At 40.0% G+C, this 7458-nt stretch overlaps 1 pseudogene; it reads left to right on the forward strand.

The window, feature by feature from the left end:
- Positions 1–4181, forward strand: part of LOC102833019 — a 13654-nt pseudogene extending 9473 nt beyond the window's left edge.
- The last annotated feature ends 3277 nt before the right edge of the window (positions 4182–7458 follow it).

Genomic DNA, 7458 nt, shown 5'->3' on the forward strand with positions numbered 1-7458 from the left:
GGAAAAAAAAAAAAAAACACCTAAGAAATACATATATAATTATTTTAGAAAAGAAAAATGCTAGTTGTAAAGTTTTATGTAGACTAGAAAAGCTTCCCCTGAAACAAAACTATTATAAGAATATAGGATATTATAGATAGCATGATCAGAAGAGATGCTATTTGACACAACCTGAATAAAATTAAAGATCACTCTATATAAAGGCCTCGGTGAAGAAATTTCCAGGTGAAGGAAAATATACAAGAGACTCTATACCAGGAGTGCACTTACTGTGTTCAAGCAACAGCCAGGAAGCTCAATGAAATTGGAATGGAGTGAGAGGTAGTCCAGAAGTGTCTGGGTTGGTAGCTGGGACCAGATTGTGCAGGACTTTGTAGGCCATAGTAAGGAGTTTGGAGCTTAAATTTATTGAAGTCTATTCTAATTATTTCCTAATTTCATTTCCAAGGTTGTCAGAAGAAAACCAGCTTCCTTATTATTTCCCTCAGTACTCTGTCAGGGTTTCTCTTATGATACGTGATTTCATATTACATTTTTTTCCCCTATTATTTCATCTTTGGATTTGGGATATGACCTTTAGTTGATAATATCTTAGCATACTATCATAGTTTATTTGGTATAATTTGTGTTTTTTAAAATATAAAAACAAGACCCATTGCCATTGAGGTGATTCTGACTCAGTGACCCTGTGTAGGAGTCCTGATGTGGTACTGTGGGTTAATGCTCTGGAGTGCATGGGCCGTCTGAACCACAATGTTGGCAGTTCAGAAACTCTATGCAGGGTCACTATGGGTTGAAACTGACTTGAAGGCACTGAACAACAACAACATAGAGTTTCTTGGAGTCCTGGTGTGGCGCTGTGGGTTAATGCACCAGACTGCAAAGTCATTTGAACTGCAAGGTTGTCTGTTCAAGCTCACCAGCTGTTCCTCAGAAACTCTATGCAGGGTTGCTATGGGTCAGAACTGATTCAATGTCACTTAACAACAGCCACATAGGGTTTCTTAGACTATAAACCTGGTGGGCTTGAACTGCCCATCTTGCAATTAGCAATCCAGTACTTATCCTATTGTTGCTGTTAGGTGCCATTGAGTCAGTTCTGACTCATAGTGACCCTACATAGGATTTCCAAGGAGCAGCTGGTGGTGGTGGGGAGAGGTGGTTGAACCATGGGCCTTATGTTTAACAGTCCAGGGCTTATCCCATAATATCCTTCTTAGTGGTAAATAAAATAATGGTGTACCTCATATTCAAAGATGTCTTAGATTTACTAAATGGCTCATAATTTACACAGTTTCTACCTCTTCAGTTTCATGGTGACCTTGGGTCAGTGCCACAATCAATAATTCTTAATAACTGAAGTAATTTTTAGAGTTAGAATCAATGAATCTTAGTCATATGCACTTAGGCTTTAGTCTTCTTTCGAACTGTTAAAATGATGACTGAGTAGAAAAGATAATGAAGTTTGTAACTTGCATATAGTTTGTCTGTGTGTAGAGTCAACTGATCCACAAAGTGAATGAATCTACAATCCTGACTATTGCTAGTCTGTACTAACAAACTGAGCTAATAATAATGTGAGATAATAATGAGTCAACTGAAGATTTGGCATGTCATAGTATATATAGAAATTTGATTATTTTTACATACTAAAGTCTTTAAACCATGCACGGTTTACCGCCTTTGTGAATGGACCTCTGGAACTCTCCTGTAAAAACAATTGCTTGTTTGCTTTCTGCACTATGTAATCTGAGCTTGGTGATGGCAGAGAATGTGTCATTCATGTTTTTGAGTCTAGTAGAATCCCTTGTTTATAGAAAACATTCAACAAAAGCTTAGGAAATGGATGAAAGGAGTTAGAGTTCACCACCTCAAGTAATTTATGATCTAACGAAGAGCTTGCTTCATAATATAACTAAAACTTAGAGAGATTCCTAGTTTAGTAAGGGCAAGCATGTATATACTACAGGTTAGATATAAAATAATGTCTTGCTATGATTTTTAAAACTGAGCTCATCTTTCTTTTGGGCTCCCATTTCTGAAAAAAAAAAAAAGATTAAAATTAAGTCAAGCTCTTTGAGTATTAAACAATCTTCTTTTGGTAAATAGTCAGTCAGTTAAAAGTTCAGGAACTTGTCAAGGTTACATGTCTTCTTAAGTAGTCTGTGTTCTTTCTTCCTTCCCAAGATGCCTTGGGGATTGACACTGGTTCAGAGGATATATTCTATTTCCTGACTAGTTTCCAATGAGATGTTACTCAATCCATGAATTCACTCAATTGAGCAAGTGATACTAAGATGTGGCATGTTTCACCTGTTCTTTCATAGGACATCATATTGGTCCTAGTTATCAATTTGTGAGAAAACCCAGATGAATAAAAAGACAAAGTGGCTGTGAATCTGTGTCTATGTGACTTGGTATGGGGGAAACTCAGACCTTTTTTGGCCAGGAAAGATTGTTAATCCAGTTAAAGACTTGAAGAAACCTCGTAGAAAGAAATGCTTCTTTGTGAAGTTTTTTGGAACAGAAAATCATGCCTGAGTCAAATTGGAGTAGCACAAGCCCTACTATGCTCACAAAGGGAAGATGTTAAGAGTAATAAGGGTAGCTCTTTCTCTTCCGCAAGGCCAAGAGGCAGAAGCAGAGAGGCAGATCTTTGTGAAGACCCTGACAGGCAAGACCATCACTCTTGAGGTGGAGCCCAGTGACACCATCGAGAATGTCAAAGCCAAAAATGGCATAATGCAGTGAGGAGAGAAGTAGGCCAAACTCCTGCCATGAGAAGTGCCAACTCAGCCTATTGGAAGGGAACATGAAGAAGAATGGGGGAGATGGGAAGAAGACGGTGACTTCTGACTCCTCAGAAAGAGGCTCCAAATCCCCCCTCAAAAGAGGCCAAATGCAGAGTTTCTAGAAGAGAGGTCACCCCCTAAAGGAGGAGAAGGACCCCACTACTCCCAAGTCTAGTACCATGAAGGGAATGATGACTGGACCTATGGCGGTATTTAAATGGCAGCCTATTAAAGATGGGCCTCCATTTCCGTCACTTTTTGCTCAGCCAGACAGAGAAGCCAGCTGTATGTTGCCAGGCCATCATAAAGAAGTTGAAAATATGTGGAGAGGAGACCATCTCCACCTTCATCCAGGCCGCAGACAGCACAGCAGTCAAAGGCAGAATCATGCCCACAGAAAAAAAGAGGATTTGGGGGCCTTGACTTCATGGTAAGTGGTATCGACTCCAAATTGTTAACACAGTGACTATCTGGAACCAGACTGCAGAGAAGTGTGATTTGCTCATCCAGGAGGGGGCCCACCTAGAAAGGACTCCCGCTGAAGTCCTGTCCACCTGTGACATTACCTTTGCCTGTACGTTGTACTAGAAGGCTGCCGAGGACCTGGTGCTGGGCCTCCGTGGTGTGCTTTAGGGGATCTGCCCCAGTAAGTGCTACATGGCATGCCAACAGTGGATGCAGACACTGTCACCAAACTGGCCCAAGTGATTGTATCTAGGGAGGAAGGGGCACTTTCTGGAAGCCCCTGTCTCGGGGAACCAGAAGCTGTATAATAACGGGATGCTGGTGATCTTCGCAACAAGGGACAGGAGCCTGTACTAAGACTGCATCAGCTGATTTCAGGCCATTGAGAAGTCTTCTTCCTAGGTGAGGTTGGCAATGTAGCCAAGATGATGCTGATCATCATGAACATGGTCCAGGGGAGCTTGATGGCTACCATCGCTGAGGGGCTGACCCTGGACCAAGTGACAGGCCAGTCCCAGCAGACACTGTTAGACATCCTCAATCAGGGACAATTGGCCATCATCTTCCTGAACCAGAAGTGTCAAAACATACTGCAAGGAACCTTTAAGCCTTATTTCTACCTGAAATATGATCAGAAAGATCTGCGCTTGGCCATCGCGCTGGGTGATTTTGTCAACCATCCAACTGCAACGGCTGCCACAGCCAATGTACAAAAGAGCCAATGCACTGAACTAGTCCAACAACCACACAAGCTTATATACACTAAGCTATCAATGCCCATCCCCCCACTCCCCAATATTCCCTCTGACCCTCTATTCCTCACACAAGATCAAGGTCCAGGTCCTGGGACTTTGCTTTGAACTAGTCCACCTGTCTCTGTTTCCTTTTCTACAGACTGTCAGACTTGCCATCAGTGCAGAATGAAGCACACAAGGTTCAGGGAGGGAGGGCTGCTGGCAGGAGTGGCTTGTGGGAAAGCTCTGGCACTGGGCACTGGACTCTGACCCCTGGCCTGGGTGGTTGTGTACACACACACACACACACACACACATAGAGGTTCTCATCCCAGGATAGGTTCTGCGCAGAAACTGCCTGACTCTTTTTTCTGTTTGTTTTTTGTTCTTCTGAGACTGTCTTCTTAGCTTGTACCTCTTCTAGTGTAATAAATGGTTGGTTTATGCCCCTAAATTTTGGATTTGTTATATAAACCTTTCTCTCTTCTTCCTTTATCTTCTACTATTCCTTCAAAATATAAATATTTTAAAAGATTCAGAATATTTGTAGGCCAGTGTTAGCACAAAGGATCATTTCCTCAAAACCAAAATGAATTAGTATTCCTAATCATGGGGTGCTTTGAAAATGAATGTTACTGAAAATCATTTACTTTTCTGTTTAGAGATTTTGTTAGTCCCCAATTATATGCAAAAAAACATAAACACACACACACACACACAAAAACAAAAAACAAAAAAAAACACTTTTTTTTTCTTTTAGTTCAAGACAACTCTACCAGTCTCACCAAAGGCCAAAAGCTATTTCTATTACAGAAAAAAAAATGTTTTTCATTTCCTCAAATGGTAATATGTGCATCCAAGTAAGTGCAGAGTTGAAAGTCAAAAGTTGTGATACAGCTGGCTTCATTACTTGATCTCTATCTGAATGTTAGTTGCATGATTATTGGAGTTGCTTGTCACAGCAGGGTGGGAAGGGAACATGGCAGCATCAAAAGGAAATTACATTTGCTAAAAAATATGGGTGAAATGTCCTCAGCAATTACCACAGGTCATCTCTACTGCACACAGCAAATGGCAGAGAAAACGAGTTTCCTGTGGGAAGGGATGGAAAGGAGGATTAGTACTGGGCTATTGTGATGTGTGGAATCAAAAGGGACCCTCCATTAAGCCGGCTTTGAGTAAACAGCAATATTACTATAATGGGCTATAATAAATTACTGGTGTTTTTTAAGATTTCTTTTTTGTTCTTTCAGGTCAGCAAAAATGCAATAATCTTTCCTCACTTTGTATCATTTGCAGTACCCTTTTAGACCTGGATAATTCCCATTCTCTTCCAGATGGCTGCCTTAAGATTTTTGAATTAGCACTCAATATATTTTAATTCAATTTGGAAACTAATGGATGCCTGAACTTATTTAGCCCATCCATTCAAGCATCTTCAAGTGCAGTTCTGATTGAGGCAGTTTTTCTAATTACAATTTTAATTCTTCATTTTTCTATCTCTCAAAAAAATGAACTCTGCAGTGAGTACTAGAAACTTCTAGGTAACCAGTGTAGGAAAACTAGAATCTAAATGGTTCTTACAGTTTTTTCCCTGAAAAATCTTAAGTAATGCTAGATTATATCAATTATTAGTTTTACATATAACTGGATTGTTTTTCTTCAGATTATGCATGGTTCAAAGTATGGGTAGTATATGTTTCAAATTGTGATTTCCTCTCTTAGAAAAGAACACATGAAATAAACACCTAACTTGACATGGTTAACCTCCCAGGAAGGTATTATTCTTGTTATTTAGCTTCCAGGAGTTCTAGAAGGACTCAAATATTTGCATTTTAAGAACAAACCCAGCATCTTTCCACTTGGATACACTAAGTATATATTCCCTATGTCACTTTGCTTTGCTTTGCTTTTTGAAAGGCTCTTCTTTCACAGTGGGAGAGGGATGCTTAAAGCCAAAACAGAAAGCATGACACTGCTCTCCACACCTTCACCCTCCCACTCACAGCCATCCCTCACCACACACACACAATGTTGTTTTCCTGTGTTTCCAAGGATAAATTATCCTTAAAGAAACATGTTTAATCAGCTAGAATGACTGGTTGTAACTCTTTTTTGGTCTGCTCATCAAGATTTTACATACACATCCAGCCCCCCACCCCCGGTTTGGGTAAAATATTCACAGGAGTGGGAAGAATTGTGGGCATGCCTTGAATCTATTACTCATTCCCATTTAACTGAAATTGGTCTTCAGCATGAGCTCATGACCTGTGCAAAGTCAAATAGAGTCTCGAAGTGATATTAGTTCATAAACTGATAAAGACACTTGGCTTGACTATTGGTTCCTATGTCCTTTGACACTTTGACTAACCAGTTTAGTAATAAGAAATGACACTTAGATGCAAAGAGAACCAGGAAGGAAAAAGATGCATACAAAGAGAGCATGTTGACTCTAGCAGCATGGAATTATCCATTATTTTCTCTCACCCTAGATTTTGTGGTCTTTTCATCAATTCTGTAACCTATGGTGGTGGTGGTTATGTGCTGTGGAGTTTGTTACCACTCACAGTGACCCTGTACAAGGATTTCCAAGACTGTAAATCCTTACAAGAGCAGAAAACCTCTTCTTTACCATGTGGAGTGACTTGTAGCTTCAAACTGCTGAACTTGTGGTTAGCACCCCAACTTGTAATTCACTAAACTACCAGGGCTCCTTTCTAAAACCTATATTAACTAAAATATTTGTCTTCTGCAAAGATAAGTTTGAGTAGAGTTAATATGATTTGCAATTAGCTCACATTTCATTTGCTGACACAAGAAAGGAAATGTATGTAGGTATGTATTTCCTTCTTCTATGATGGGAGAGGAATCATGGTGAGTGCTGTGAGTTATTGTGCTGGAATGCAATGTCGGTTTGAACTGCAAGGTTGGCAGTTCAAGCTCACCAGTCACTTTTCAGAAACCTTATACAGGGTCACTATGGGTCAGAACTGACTCGACAGCACTTAACAACAACACCATCAACCATGGGAGATACATGGAGCTGCTCATTTCTATGTCATTCATCATCCTTCTCCTCTTTTCATAAATTAACTCAAGAGATACTTTTTAACAACCTGTCTGGTACTAGTTATTGAATGCACAAAGACTAATAAGAAAAATGGTTCTACTCTTAAGGAGATTATTGAACTTTTCTATTCATCCAATCAATAAGCATTTTCAGTACAATGTCAAGGTCAAAGTGAATTCAAGATGCTGTAGAGTACCTAGACAGAGTAGCCACTCAGGTGTGTGGTGTCTATTTCTCTGTCTGTCTGTGTGAAGAATCAGGAATGACTTCCTGGAAGAGATTATATCTAAAGCTAACTCTAAATGGTTGAACAGAAATAATCCATACATAAGAAAAAGGAGTCAGAGAAGGGTTGTTCTGGACAGAGAAATGACAGTATGCCAGGCCAAGGGGCAAA

This window comes from Chrysochloris asiatica, unplaced genomic scaffold (genome assembly GCF_000296735.1).
Source record: "Chrysochloris asiatica unplaced genomic scaffold, ChrAsi1.0 scaffold00073, whole genome shotgun sequence".
In the NCBI taxonomy this organism is placed as follows: Eukaryota; Metazoa; Chordata; class Mammalia; order Afrosoricida; family Chrysochloridae; genus Chrysochloris; species Chrysochloris asiatica.